Consider the following 15,150-nt stretch of genomic DNA (forward strand, 5'->3'; position numbering starts at 1 on the left):
GTCCCCGGACACTCGCCGCGGGGGAGGCGCGTTTCCAGCGTCTGGAGCAGAGGCGGCCACGGGGCGCGGAGGGCGGCTGTCCTGGCGGCAGTGGAGACGACGGCCGTCTGCTGGAAGCCTCTGGAGGGCGGGCAGCCGGTACGAACGCCGTCCGTCGCCCATCCTTGAAGACTTCGCAATCGGTGGGAAAACACGGCAGAGAAATTTTTTTCCACAATCAAAAGAGAATTACCACCTTTAAACAGTCATACTTTTTCCTGTTTTAATCTAAAAACCCTTAAAACGACAAGAGTTGAAAGTTACTACCCAGCCCAGAAACAAAAGAATCTTGTGCTCCTTAGAAACTGTGAGTTTTAGGTTTTTCCTCTTTCTTTTTGTTTGAACTCCTGTTCCCATTGGCTGTAAGTTCCTAAAAGGTTGACTTAGGAAAAGAATTATTGAAGAATGGAAAAACTCACTTAGTAATGAGCTCAAACTTTTTTTAGCGAAAGTGGAAAAGTGATTCTGAATTCTTTCCCAGAAATAGTGCTTGGTTTTCCTTTGTTTTAAATATGTATCCCAGTAAAGTATTAACATTTTCTTTAGGCAATTTCATTTCCTTTCAGTCCTTTTCTTAGTTGATTTAAGAAGCATCAAGAATTATCTCCTTTCTCTCACCAAAAACATGACCTGCAGTTGCTAATAATTGTTCGTTGTTTAGGAGTAGAAAACACTATTGATTTAATAAAACTATTTTGGAAGGTAATTCGGCAATATCAAAAATTGGAAGGCGCATGTACCCTTTATGCGAGCAATTCTGCTTTTAAGAATGTATACATATATTTGAATGACTGTGCAAGGACATGTATATCAGGCTATCAGTTGCGGCATTGTTGACAGTAGCAAATGACTGAAAACACATTAAATGCCAATAAATATGTTAAGTGGTTGACATTGTCAAGGAAAATAATCCATAATCAATCTATAAATGAAAATTTGGGTGAGTTTATTCTGAGCTTAAATCTGAGGATTATAACCCAGGGCCTTTCTTCCCAAAGGAAGAAAGGGCACCAAAGAAGTGGGGTGCACAGAGTGGTTATATACCCCCAGAGAGGATGTTTCACATAGGATTGAAATGTCCCTTTTACCGTAGTCGCGAGACTGCTCTGTCCGCACAGCGATTGATGGAAACAGCAGGTAGGTCTTCTGTCTCAGTGAACGCAGCAGGGTGGCAGTCTGTTGTCTCCAGCTGAGTGGTAACAGGTGAGCTGGGTGGTCAAAGGTGAGTGCAGCAATCAGTTCCTAGCCTAAGGAAAGATGCTTATCCCTAAGGAAATGCCAATGTGGGGGGAAGTTGCACCTTTATCTCGAGGGCCTTTGTTCTTGCCACAGGAAATGTCTAAGCAGATATGCAATGCGTGCTCAACAGCCACAGTCAGGCCCTTTTGGAAAAAACAAGGTCAGGCCGAATTAGGTTTATACCAAATGGCTTGCTCATATACTCCAATATATCCTATTGCTTGCCATTTTTATTTGTCAAACACAAGCTGGGAATGTAGTCTCGCTTTCTGGTTGGAAAGAGGAGAGTGGATTTTGGTGGACTGCCATCAGCCTCTGCAACACTCTGACTACCTTAGATTTTCTCTGTAACCTAGGTTGCTTTTCCCTTCCTCTCATACATCTGTATTCTATTTGACACTCATCCATACTCAATTTTAGCAAGTTTCTTTTTTTATGAAGATGTCATAGACTTATTGAAGCTGAAAGGAACCTTAGAAATATTCTCATACAATTTTCTCATTTTGTGGATGGGACAATGGTGAATTACAAGATAAATGATTTTCTAGTGTGGCATAGCTTATAAATGGTGGAGTTGGACTGACCCAAGCCAGTACAGTTTCCATCTGCCACTGAACTCCTGTGTAACCATGACTAAAAGGAAAGGGACACTATGTCTGTAATCATTGCAGATAATTGTTGCAAGATTAAAGACTTGTGCTTTTGAAATTAAACACTGTTTATCTATTAAACAAAAATTACTCCTGTTGAAGGGGATGGAATGATATAAATATACATTGCAATTAATTTTATATGAAATTCATAAAGTAAGTGAGCACAGGTAAGTATTTCAAATTCATGTATATTTGTAATACCAGGAGCTCTCTGACCCCTAAAATTTGCACCATAATCAAGAACTGCCAAACACTATGTGAGGCCATGCCTCCCTCTGGAAGGACCACGGTGCCCTCTGCAGCTTTAGCAGAAATGAATACAGTTTGGGGGAAAAAATAATGAGAACACCAACATGCAAGTATGTGCAATTAACATGCCTCAGAAATTCACTTTACCTTCTTGAATTGAATGAAGATATTTATGTAAAGATCATATTTTAAGCAAAGTATACTACAGCCTGTATAGCAGGTACCTATTTATATAAAAAGATATGCAATACAGAAAAAGATACATATAGGTCCATATCTACAGATTAATTTGAGGGTAACACTCTAGGAAATGGCACAGTTGCCTTTGGCGAGACAAACTGGCACTCAGGGATCAGATGTGGGAATATTTACTTTTCACTGTGCTTCTTGTACTACTTAAATTTTTTATCATATGCATGTATTAATCTTTCAGGCAAGAAAAAAGTTAATCAACAAAAATTTTAATTACCACTTAGAGCAATAGCTTGCATCCAAATTTCAAGCCTCCCTCTCCAGAAGTTCCATAACTGAAGTTCTTTAATCTGTTCAAAACAAGACAACAGGCCCAAAATGGAGTCACTTATACTAAGCCCCACGTCATCAAACCAAGACTTAACTTAATTACAGGTTCAGCTTTCCCAGAGAAGGAACTTTACACCAGTCAACCAGGAATCACCCCACCAGCACTAGTTAGGTAATCTGCCTGATAGGCCCCTTCCATCCTCTAAAGGAAAGTGACTTTTCAATAACTAATTTGCTTGCCTAGTATAACTTCCTTGTCCCCACTCCCTTCAGCCTATAAAGGTTTTTCATCTTGTACAGCCCCTCGGGGCTCCTTTCTATGTGCTACATTGGATGCTGCCCAATTCAAATTGATTTTTGCTCAAATAAACTCTTAAAATTTTTAAGTATCCCTAAGTTTGTCTTTTAACAGTTCTGTACCTGTTGACAGTCCTGGTGTTAAATGAGGGAACTGAGGGAGACCCTGAAGGTGCCTGCCCCCGAGAAATGAGCAACCAGGTGGGTGTGTGTGGAGCCCCTTGAGCTCACTGCTTTCTCGCTGCCTCTGGAGGTGGTTATTAAGTCCTTCTGGGATCCTAGCTCTGCAGCTCTTGCATTATGAGTTTTCAAACTTTATTTGAACATTTCTTTTTCCAGACTGGGTCTGGAAACTGACGGGAGTCAGATTGGGTCCGACTTACAAGCTGGGCGGTACAGGGGCGGGGGAGGGGGTGGCTGGCCCTGTTGTCCAGTGGTTGGGTTCACGCCTCCGCTTTGGCAGCCCAGGGTTTCTCGGTTCTGATCCTGGGCACGGCGGTGGCACTGCTGGTAGGGCCATGCTGAGGTGGCGTCCCACATGCCACAGCTGGAGGGACCTGCAGCTGAAGGTATACAAGTATGTACCGGGGGGCTTTGGGAAGAAAAAGGGAAAATAAAATCTAAAAAAAAAAAAAACCTGGGCTGGGTCTGGGTCTGGACTGGACGTGACTTAAGCTGGACTGGGTCCAGCGTGAGGCCTTGAGTGGATAAAATTTTCTTTCAAGGATGGGCAAGTAAGTTAACCTTGCCAAAGACAGTCTTGAATTATAGTGGCCATGGTGGAGAACTTTTAACCTAGCTAAGATTATCCATTTAGAAGATGCCCTGGTGAAAAAGGGGTCTCAGACAAACACAAAACACGAAGAGGGAAAATTATTTTTCCTCCTCTACTGTGTCTGGTACCAGGATGAGGCCTGCTGGGACACCCCACTCGCTCCAGAGCCTGCAGACAGGATCCAGGAAAACTGGTAGAAGCTGCCAAAGGGTGAGAATTCTTACCAAAGTCACCCTCCAGATCTCTATCTGTGGTGCCTGGTTGAGAGAGGAAGGTAAAATTTCACATTATTCCTTCTATTCCAAACTCAGATTGGCAGGACAAAACATTTGTAAGAATTAGATCTTGACTGAAAGTATGAATCTGCTTTCAGGTACCCATTGGTTGTTGATCCTTTCCCTCCCAGGGATAACTATTGCCTTATTGTTTGTCTCCTTTAGTGGCCAGAGAAATTGGCCTGGCAATCATCGGGTTGTGGACCCCTACAATAAGGCAAGACAGAAATGTAGGTTGCACTCCATCTGCAGCTAGATATGGCTGGATAGAAATATGGGTTGCACCCCATCTGCAGCTAGATATGGCTGGACAGAAATGTGGGTTGCACCCCATCTGCAGCTGGACATGGCTGGACAGAAATGTGGGTTGCACTCCACTTGCAGCTGGGATTCTACCCACTGTTGCCAGCTCTCAGGGGAATTATTTCTTTCTTGCTTTGATTATCTTGGAGAGTGGCTCTGGATCCTGAGAAGGTAGTATCTTTTTTTCCTCTTTGAGGACACCTCTTGTGTCCATGGAGTTGTTCAGTACTGCCAGGAATATTTACTATTTGCCCTGGCTGAAATCTGACAAGATATTCAAAAGGATTTTTTTAAGTATCTCTATGGTCAAAAGTTGGCCCAATAAGAAGCTGATATTTAGAGCCTGATAGAAAACAATTTTTTTAGGCCTTCTCCCCTAAGCTAGAATGAAACTATATACCCAGAGGGAAAGAAGAACATTCTGAAATCTTTGTGGAAGAATTTACTAAAATATTCCAAAGACACACAGCTCTAACTCTAGAACATAGGGATCTTTTGTTTTCCATCTTAGTTGATGATCTTCTCCCTGATATAAAGAAGCAAACTGAGGATAATGTGCTTGGTAGATGGGGTCCCTCCTTGATATTAATCTGGTTGCAATCCCATTCTCTGAGAAATTAAAAACAACCATACTTGTCTTACAAATTGAGTCTTTACAAGAACAGAAATGTGGATCTAGAAACAATTCAAAGCCCATCTCTCTTTTTTACCAATCCAAAACTCCGATATTCATCTCAGAAGGCTTGCAGATATTCTAAAGGATCTGGGCTTCAGAAACAAAAGTCCTTCTAAGTGGAACTTGTATTCTTTCTCTGTGCCTTTTGAAATGTAAATATTCTACCTGGTCTTCTCTAGGAACCAAGGTCATTCATATCAGAAGAAAGAAAAAGAAAAGGCAATTTTGAAAACTAGGCTTATTGAAAATCTCTTCCACAAATAATAGTAAAAAGCTTTAGCCATCTGAGCAGTTAATTTACTCCCTCTGCCAGAAACACAACTTGGATGAAACTGATTTTTTTATAAACTAGTGAGTCTTGCATTACCATACCTGTCTCTCAGCTAAAATTTTAAAATAAAAGCTAGGAGATCTTTGTTTGATCTGTTTGCGTGTTTATGTTTGTCTATGTATGTATGTTATAAATCTGTATTTTTTTCTACCTCCAGATGGTATTAATGAGGGTTTTAGGCTGGTTAATTTTAAAACTGAAGATGAGAAGCAGGCTCCGAGGAGCAGGAGTGGAGTTTGCTTGCCCTTTGTTGGGAAACATTTACATTTGTAAGGGAAACCTCCATCTGTAAAGATGCCTCCTCTCTGTGTCAGGAAGAAGGCAGGATGGCCTTATCTCTGGGAACTCTTAATGGGGAAGGCAAGGACTTAAGTTGGTTACTGTTTGGCAACCTCATGTAACTGATTTAGGGTGGTGGCTTCTGGCCTTTACTGAATCCGATTTGATTCTTATCTAAAAGTTGTGGGACCACCCAATGGCCAGACCCCACCTGCACTGATAACATTTTAACTTTTTTACATGTTCTTTCCTTTGTCTTGTAAAGAGATGGCTCACATACCTATGCCTTAAATTTAGCCTTACTCTCCACCCATGTTTGTAGCAGAAGTGGCAGCAGCAGCTCCTCTTGCCCATGGGTCCTGTCCCCACACAGCAGCTCTGACTGCCCATGGATCCTGTCCCCATGCTATTCCACACTATTCTCTAAATAAAAGAACACTACTGCCAGACCTTGAGAATCCAAGAAATCTTTCTTTCGACTCCTCGGCTCACCAACCCCGCATCGGTATTGCCAAAATTAATTTGTAAAGAGCTCTATTTAGTTGGCTTAAAGGCAAACAAGAGTTTATATAAATCAAGTGTACTCTCAAAAATATAGAAACTAACCCAAATGTTTTTCAATTTCATGTGATCTAGAATAATCTTCAGTAAATAAAAGCTAGTTTAAGTTTTTTGGTTTAATTAAAACAGGCATTTCTTGAGAGTTATCAGCATTAAATATAAAACTTTTATTCTACCTAGGTTTAGCAAAAGTCAAATAAGCTCATGTGCTCTCTGTTACAGAATTTGTCAGCAAGAAAGATAACTTAAGATGATGATTAGCTGTGTAATATCTTGTGAAGTTTTAATGACTAATCTAAGCATAATTTTTAGGAAGCAAATGAATTAAATAAATGTAATAAGATAAAAGTTTATAAGTGAACTTTTCAACAATAATTATTCTTTATAGTATATCTATTTAAAAATAGTTTCCAAAATCTTTTTTGGTAACTTGAAACCTTAAAGTTATACTGAAATATGTTAAATAATGGGTATTAATTGAACGTCTAGATCATTTCCAAATGAAATAAAATACTGAAACATTAATTACTGAACATAGGTTTATCCACTTTTGGCTTCCTTTTACAAAGTAACTAAAGATATTGTGGTCTATTAGCAAGGAATGTGTCACAATGTTTTGTGCCACATTGAAAAATTCATTGTGAGGAAGATAAACTTCCAGAAATTATGAAATGTGTTTACAAATTTGCCGACTCACAGAATGCTTGTGTAATAGTCCACAATTGCTTACTTCTAAGTTATCACTAGGAATAAAGGATTCTAAGGGCCAAGAATTCTAATAAATACATTTAATTAAAACTATTTAGAAATAACAAGAGTGGAAGAAAACAATGCATATGAAAAGTAGGTAAGGAAAGCAAAATGACTGATTGTTCCAGAACGAGAAAGAGGAAACAGCATAGGATAAAATCTGAATGGATATCAAAAGCTATAGGTTTGTAGAAAAAGGAATCTTGGGAAAGAAATTTTATGTGTTCAGCATGGATTTATTTAAGTTTTTTAACAATGAATTTTAATATCAAAAGTGCACTGGTGCAAAACTAGAATTTGGTTTCACTCTGTTAAGAGAACAAAGTTTTCTTAGACTATGGTCTGCCCTTGATAAGAGGTTGTGAAAGTTTTTGTTTTTTGGGTTTTTTTTGTTTGTTTGTTTTACCTTTTGGTTAAATCTAACTGGAAAGCTTGAAAGCAAAGATTTTGTGTCTTACCAAAATGATTTACTGTGCTTCACATTGTCTTTATTAGGTTTTTGATTACTTAAGAAAACCCAATCTTCTCAATATTAAAAAAGCTAAGTTTTGTTTACAACTATGTAACCTTCTGTATTAGACTTTAAATTTTTCTATTGTCACTTTGGTGAAATGGATAATGAAGTGTTATTTCATAATGGTTTGTGATCCCAAGTCAATGGTTCAAACTTTTAGATGTTTTGACAACTTCCCCAAATCAGACTCTAAGTGGAATCTTTTTGAATGCAACATAACTTTGAAATTTCTCAGATGGCCCCTGGAAAAATCTCAAAAGATTTGTCTTTCACTTTGTAAAAGAGAGATATTAAACTAATAGGCTTATTTGGTATGTTAAATTACAGCAGAAGAGGGGCTGGCCCCATGGCCGAGTGGTTAAGTTCGCGCACTCTGCTGCAGGCAGCCCAGTGTTTCGTTGGTTCGAATCCTGGGCGCGGACATGGCACTGCTCATCAGACCACGCTGAGGCAGTGTCCCACATGCCACAACTAGAAGAACCCACAACGAAGAATATACAACTATGTACCGGGGGGCTTTGGGGAGAAAAAGGAAATAATAAAATCTTTAAAAAAAAAAAATTACAGCAGAAGCATTGTCAAATAACAGATGATAAACACTCTTAGATTATATTCGTATGACACATGTTATTAATATGTGTTCTAGAAGCCATATGAAATTCCTAAAAATCTGATATGTCCTGGTATAATGTTATCAGTTGTAATTCCACTAATTGTCTTAAAATGTCGTAGGTCACAGACATAACAAAATTTCCTTGTCAATTCCATTATAATGAACTCTGATCAGATCTTTAACCATGGGGATTTTTAAGTCTTTTGTCATTTCCAAACAGATATTATTTTACTCTAATGCTTTTGCAAAAGGAAGATTCATGGAAAGGACCCTACCAAGTACTCTTGGACCATGACTCTGCTGCCAAATTACAAAGTGTCAAAACTTGGGTGCACATTTCACAACCGAAGAAAGCTCCACCTGACATCTGGTCCTGTGCAAATGCTGGAGACATCGAAATCAAACTAAGTAGGAAGAGCAGTGGCCAACATCGAGGTAGATGCTTCCTCCCAAGATGTCAGATCGAGAACGTCTCTTTCCAGTCCTCCTCCCCTCTCTGACCTTCCTTTTCCTAATTTTTACACCATGAATGTCTTTATTTTTGTTGTTGCGGTTGTTCACATTTTGTCTTGCTCTGGCCTGGAAAAATAATATCATTGTTCACACATCTCAGGCCACTGCAGAGGAGGGTACTCCCACCTCAACATGGCTGTTGGATTTGCCACAGTGGTGTTGACCCTGCCCTCACAAACTTCTCCCTGATTTCCAATGCCTCCATTTCTCGGGACAATCTGACTCCTTTCTCTATCATGCCAGACTCTCCAAACCTGGGGGTCCATTTCCCCGCTTCTGGTTAACAGCTCCAAACCCAGGGGACCTTGCTTCTAGGCTCTGTACAAAGAAAGGGACACAAGATAAAGGCAACCAGAATAAAACCACCCATGCAGTCTACAGTCCCTTAAGTTTTACTCACCTCCATGGCTGTCAACTTTCCAGTCCTGAGCCACAGACAAAAATTGGAATTGCCAGGAGGCATCCATGATTTAAAAAGTTCACTTCCTTCAGCAGATCTCTACTCCCCTGGCTAGGAGTAAGTGCAAATGAGGCTATGTTCAGGAAGCTCTCCTTAACTCTTGAAGATATTGCAATCCAGTCTAAATTAGATGATGCTTGATTCAAATCAATTTTTGCACAAATAAACTAAAAAATGTTAATGTGCCTCAGTTTATCTTTTAACAAATATCTTTGCCTTCCCTGACCACTCAATTTAAATTAAAGTATAGCTTCCTGAACTCTGTATTATCTCATTAGATACAGCATAGTATCTTCGCAATTTAGCTATGAAAAATTTGTCTATATTAGCCCACAGCTGATTAACCAAAACAAAACAAACGACACAGAAACAAACTCTTAGAAGCAGACAACAGATTAGTGATTATCAGAGGGGAAGGATGTGGGGGCAAAATGGGCAAAGGGGGTCAATTATATGGTGATGAATGGAAACTACACTTTTGGTGGTGAGCACGCTGTAGTATATACAGATGTGAAATTATTATGTTGTACACCTGAAACCTATACAATGTTATAAACCAATGTTATCGCAATAAAAAAGAATAAAAGTGGTGAGAGTGGGCATCCTTGTCTTGTTCCTTTTCTTAAAAGGATATCTTTCAGTTTTCACCATTGGGTATGATGTTAGCTGTGGGTTTGTCATATATGGTCTTTATTATGTTGAGGTACTTCCTTCTGTACCCATTTTATTCAGAATTTTTTTTTATCATAAATGGATGCTGAATCTTGTCAAATGTTTTCTCTGCATCTGTTGAGATGATCAAGGACTTTTATCCCTTAATTTATTAATGTGGTCTTTCATGTTGATTGATCTGCAGATTTTGAACCATCCCTGCATTCCTGGAATAAATCCCACTTGATTGAGCTGTATGATCCTTTTAATGTATTGTTGTATTCAGTTTGCTAATATTTTGGTAAGAATTTTTGCATGTATGTTCATCAGAGATACTGGCCTGTAATATTCTTTTTTGGTGGTGTCCCTGTCTGGTTTTGGTTTCAGGGTAATGTTGGCCTTTAAAATGAGTTAGGAAGCATTCCCTCCTCCTCAATTTTTTGGAAGAGTTTGAGAAGGATAAGCATTAAATCTTCCATGAATGTTTGGTAGAATTTACCAGTGAAGCCATCTGGTCCTGGACTTTTATTTTTTGTGAAGTTTTTCATTACCGTTTCAGTTTCCTTACTGGTGTTCTGTTTATTCAGATTTTCTATTTTTTTCATAGTTCAGTCACAGAAGGTTGTATGGTCTAAGAATTTATCCATTTCTTCTAGATTTTCTAATTTGTTGGTGTATAGCCGTTTGTAGTAGTCTCTTATGATCACTTCTATTTCTGTGGTATCAGTTACGGCTTCTCTTATTTCTGTTTTTATGTATTTGAGTCTTCTTTTCTTCTTAGTGAGTCTAGCTAAAAGTTTGTCAGTTTAGTTTATATTTTCAGAGAACCAACTCTTAATTTCACTGATTTTTTTAGTCTCTATTTCGTTTATTTCCCCTGTGATTGTTATTATTTCCTTCCTTCTGCTGATTTTGGACTTGACTTGTTCTTCTTTTTCTACTTCCTTTAGGTGTAAGGTTAGACTGTTTATTTGAGATTTTTCTTGTTTCTTGAGGTAGGTCCCTTTTTGCTGTAACCTACCCTCTTAGTACTGCTTTTGCTGCATCCCATAAATTTGGTATGTCTTATTTTCATTTTCACTTGTCTCTCTGTATTTTTTTATTTCTCCTTTGATTTCATCATTGACCTAATAGTTGTTCAGTAGGATGTTTGGTCTCCACATTTTTGTGATTTTTTTCAGTTTTCTTCTTGTAGTTGATTTCTAGTTTCATACTGTTGTGGTCAGAAAAACTGTGGCTTGGTATTATTTCAATCTTTTAAAATTTATTGAGACTTGTTTTGTCTCCCAACATATGTTTTATCCTTGAGAATTTTCCATGTGCACTTGAGAAGGATGCATATTCTGTTCCTTTTGGATGCAATGTTCTGTATATATTTATTAAGTCTATCTGGTCCAATGTGTCATTTAAGGCCAATGTTTCCTTGTTGACTCGCTACCTGGATGACCTATCCATTGATGCTAGTGGGGTATTAAAGAACCCTACTATTATATTGCTTTCAATTTCTCCCTTTAGTTCTGTCAATAGTTGTTTTATATATTTTGGTGCTCTCCCATTGAGTGCATAAATATTAATTAACGTTATATCTTCTTGAAGGAGTCTCCTTTATCACTATGTAATGTCCATCTTTGTCTCTTGTTACCTTTTTTAGCTTCAAGTCTATTTTGTCTGAAATAAGTATGGCTACACCTGCTTTCTTTTGGTTGCAATTTGCCTGGAGTATCTTCTTCCATTCCTTCATTTTGAGTTTATGCTTGTCTTTAGAGCTGAGATGGGTCTCCTGGAGGCAGCATATTGTTGGGTCTTGTTTTTTAATCCATCTAGCCACTCTTTGCCTTTTGATTGTGAATTCAATCTATTTACATTTAGGGTGATTATTGTTATATGAGGACTTACTACTGCTATTTTATCTTTTGTGTTCTGGTTGTTCTATATTTCCATTGTTTCTTTTCCCTTATGTTTCTGCTTGCCATTTTAGTTTGGTGGTTTTTTTGTGATGTGTTTCTCAGTTTCTCCTTTTGTTTGTATTTGTGTTTCTGCTCTAGATTTTTGTTTTGTGGTTACCATGAGGTTGTATACAATGTCTCAGAGATAAAATAGTCTTTTATCTGTTGATAACATCATATCTTGATTTGCCTATACAGGTTTTCCTCCTCCCCTTTTATGTTTTTGTTGTCTCAAATTATCTCTTTTTATGTTGTGAGTTCATTACCATATTGAAGTAGCTTTAGTTATTTTTAATGGTTTTTTCTCCTTTAACTTTTATGCTACATTAAGTGTTTAACACCCTATTCTGTAATAGCTTTGAAATTACCTGGTTCTCTCTATTTATCACCTTACTCAAAGTTTTACCTTTGCCTTTTCATTTCTGGTAGTAAAGCTCCTTTCAACAGTTCTTGTAAGGCAGGTCTAGTGGTGGTGAACTCTTTCAGCTTTCATTTGTCTGGGAAAGTCTTTATTTCTTCTTTATACCTGAAGGATAATTTTTCTGGATAGAGTATTCTTAGCTGACAGTTTTTATCTTTCAATATTTTGAATATATTGTTCCACTCTTTCTTGGCCTGTAGAGTTTCTGCTGAGAAATCTGATAGCCTAATGGGGGTTCCTCTGTAGGTTACTGTCTTTTCCTTGGCTGTCTTTAAAATTCTTTCTTTGTCCCTGTCTTTTGATAGTTTTAATATAACATGTCTTGGAGACAGTCCTTTTGTGTTGAGATATTTAAGTGTTCTATTAGCTTCACATACTTATATATCCAGTTCTTTCCCTAGGTTTGGGAAGTTCTCAGCTATTACTTCTTTTTTTTTTTCAAAGGTTTTACTTTTTTTCCTTTTTCTCTCCAAAGCCACGTGGTACACAGTTGTGTATTTCTAGTTGTAGGTCCTTCCAGCTGTGGCATGTGGGATGTCGCCCCAGCGTGGCCCAATGTGTGGCACAATGTCCGTGCCCAGGATCCGAACCAGCAAAACCCCAGGTTGCTGAAGCAGAGTGCGTGAACACAACCACTCAGCCATGGGGCTGGCCCTTCAGCTATTATTTCTTTAAGTAGGCTTTCTGCTCCCTTCTCCCTCTCTTCTCCTTCTGGGATACCCCTTATCCTTATGTTGCTTTTTCTAATAGAGTTGGATATTTCTCATAGAATTTCTTCACTTTTAAAAAATCTTAGTTCTCTCTCCTCTTCTACCTGCATCATTTCTAAGTTCTATTTTCAACGTCTCTAATTTTCCCTTCCACATGGTCTGCTCTATTTCCAGTGTTGTCTACTGTCTTTTTCATCTCATTTTTTGAGTTCTTCCACTCCAGAATTTCTGCTTGGTTCTTTTTTAGAATTTCAATCTCTTTGATGAAGTACTCCTTCTGTTTATTAATTTTATTTCTGAGTTCATTGAACTGTCTTTCTGAGTTTTCTTCTAGTTCACTGAGTTTCTTTATGACAGCTATTCAGAATTCTCTGTTGGTTAAATTACAATCTTCCATAACTTCAAGTTTGCTTTCTGGAGAATTGTCATTTTCTTTTTGTAATAACATGTCACCATAATTTTTCATGGTGCTTGAGGAGTTTTTCCTCTGCTGGTGCATTTGTAATAGTGAGTATCTTGCTTATTCAGGTAATGCTTTGTTCACTTTGATTCTGAGCTGCTTCTGGTTGTATTTGAGAACCGGTACTTTCACCCTCCACTGCCTCTGTTAGCAGTGTCCTTGGTGCCCTTGTTGTGCTGCTTGTGCCTCCGATGTTGCTGGTGGCTTGCTGCTGCTGGTGTCTTAGCAGTAGCAGGCATCACCACCAAGGTCCAGGCTGGCGTGTCCCTCTGCTGCTTCCAGTGTTACCTGGTTTGTGGGTTCTCCCCTGCAATGGGGGCAGGGAGAGAATGAGGCAGGAGCTGGGGACATGGGCACTTCTGCCACATCTGAAGTTGTTGGGTCCAGAGGTGCTACTGCCACAGGTGAGGGGCCAGGGTTCAGGCACTGCTCTAGCTGGAGGGGACTGGAGTCACAGGCTCCACTGCCATTTCTACCTGGCTCTTTGCAGATTCATGTGCCACTGTGACTAGGGGGGCTGGAGTCACTTGTGCTGCCTCTACTGCTGTTCCTGGGTTTTCTAGGGGTGCTGGCACCACCACTACTGGGGGTTCTGGGTTTGCAGGCATCATCGCCACTTCAAGTGGGCTGGGGTCACAGGTGCCACCACCAAGGGTAGGTCTATTTTCTAACTCAGTCCTCCTCTCCAAAGGAAACTATGTGTATTCTATGTATCTTTCCAGAAATTACATCAATACAAATTTATTGAGTGATTGAATAAGCAAAATTTTTAATTGAATGTTTACCATACCCCAAGAGTCTTTCTAAGTGCATGGAATAAGGAGTAAACAAAAACTATGTCTTTAACCTCATACAGGTGACACTCTAGTGGGAGGAGACAGATAATATATACACAAATAAATACATAGATATTATGTCTGAAAGTTATAATTTTTAAAAGAAAAAGAAGAGTAAAAAAACAGAAGTGGCAGACAAGAGAGTTGCTATTTTGTACTGAGTTCTGAGAAGGTGACATCTGAGTAGATACCAGAATTAAATGGAAGAAAAAAATTATGGCTATCTCAGGTAAGGGCCTAACAGGCAGAGAATAGCCAGTGCAAATCCTTTAATTAAGAGGGAGCCTGTCGGGCCAGCCCTGATGGCCTAGTGGTTAAAGTTCAGCATGCTCCACTTCAGCAGCCTGGGTTCGGTTCCTAGGTGTGGAACCACACCAGTCATCTGTCAGTGGCCATGTTTGGCGGTGGCTCATATAAAAAAAGAGGAAGATTGGCAACAGATGTTAGTTCAGGGTGAATCTTCCTCAGCAAAAAGAGAAGGAGACTGACTAGTATTCAAGAAAGTGCCAAGAGACCTGATGTGGCTGGAGTGGAGAGAACAAAAGGGAGAGTGGAGGTAAGGCCAGGGGGTAACAAGAGGCAGGGTTATGGTGAGGCTCGGGCGACAGTGAGACTGTGGGTTTATTCTGAGAAAAATTGGGATGGGTGGTCCTGGGCATCTTGAGAGAGGATTAACATGACCTAACTTTCATTGTTAAAGGATCATTCAAACTGGTGTGGTGAGAATAGACTGGCAGTGGGGGTGGGCAAAGATGGAAACATGGAGGTGAGTTCAGAGAGAGATGATGCTGTTTGAGATCAGATGGATAGCAGAAGTTGTGATAACTGGTCATATTCTGGAATATTCTCAAGGTAGCCACAACAGAATTCTCAGGTGCTTTGAAGGTGAACTTGGAGAGAAAGAAGTTAAGCAACAGGACTCCATCGTTTGTGGCCTGGGTAACCAGAAGGTTGGACTTGCCATCAATTAAGATGTAGAGAACTGTGGATTGAGCAGGGGAAAACTGTGGATTTGAGGGGAAGATCATGAATTTAGTATCAGACATTTTTAGTTCGCAGTATCTATTAGGTATCCAA

At 39.2% G+C, this 15,150-nt stretch overlaps 1 long non-coding RNA gene across 2 annotated transcripts; it reads left to right on the forward strand.

Moving 5' to 3' along the window:
- Positions 1–129: 129 nt before the first annotated feature.
- On the forward strand, positions 130–9,741 carry LOC139044089 (uncharacterized). Of its 2 annotated transcripts, none has more exons than XR_011501137.1 (4): positions 130–346; positions 3,115–3,200; positions 3,906–4,048; positions 7,791–9,741. It is a non-coding gene; the product is annotated as an uncharacterized lncRNA (long non-coding RNA). The 2 variants fall into 2 exon arrangements; XR_011501138.1 differs by having other exon boundaries at positions 3,133–3,200.
- The last annotated feature ends 5,409 nt before the right edge of the window (positions 9,742–15,150 follow it).

The sequence above is a fragment of the Equus asinus genome, unplaced genomic scaffold, assembly GCF_041296235.1.
Source record: "Equus asinus isolate D_3611 breed Donkey unplaced genomic scaffold, EquAss-T2T_v2 contig_585, whole genome shotgun sequence".
In the NCBI taxonomy this organism is placed as follows: Eukaryota; Metazoa; Chordata; class Mammalia; order Perissodactyla; family Equidae; genus Equus; species Equus asinus.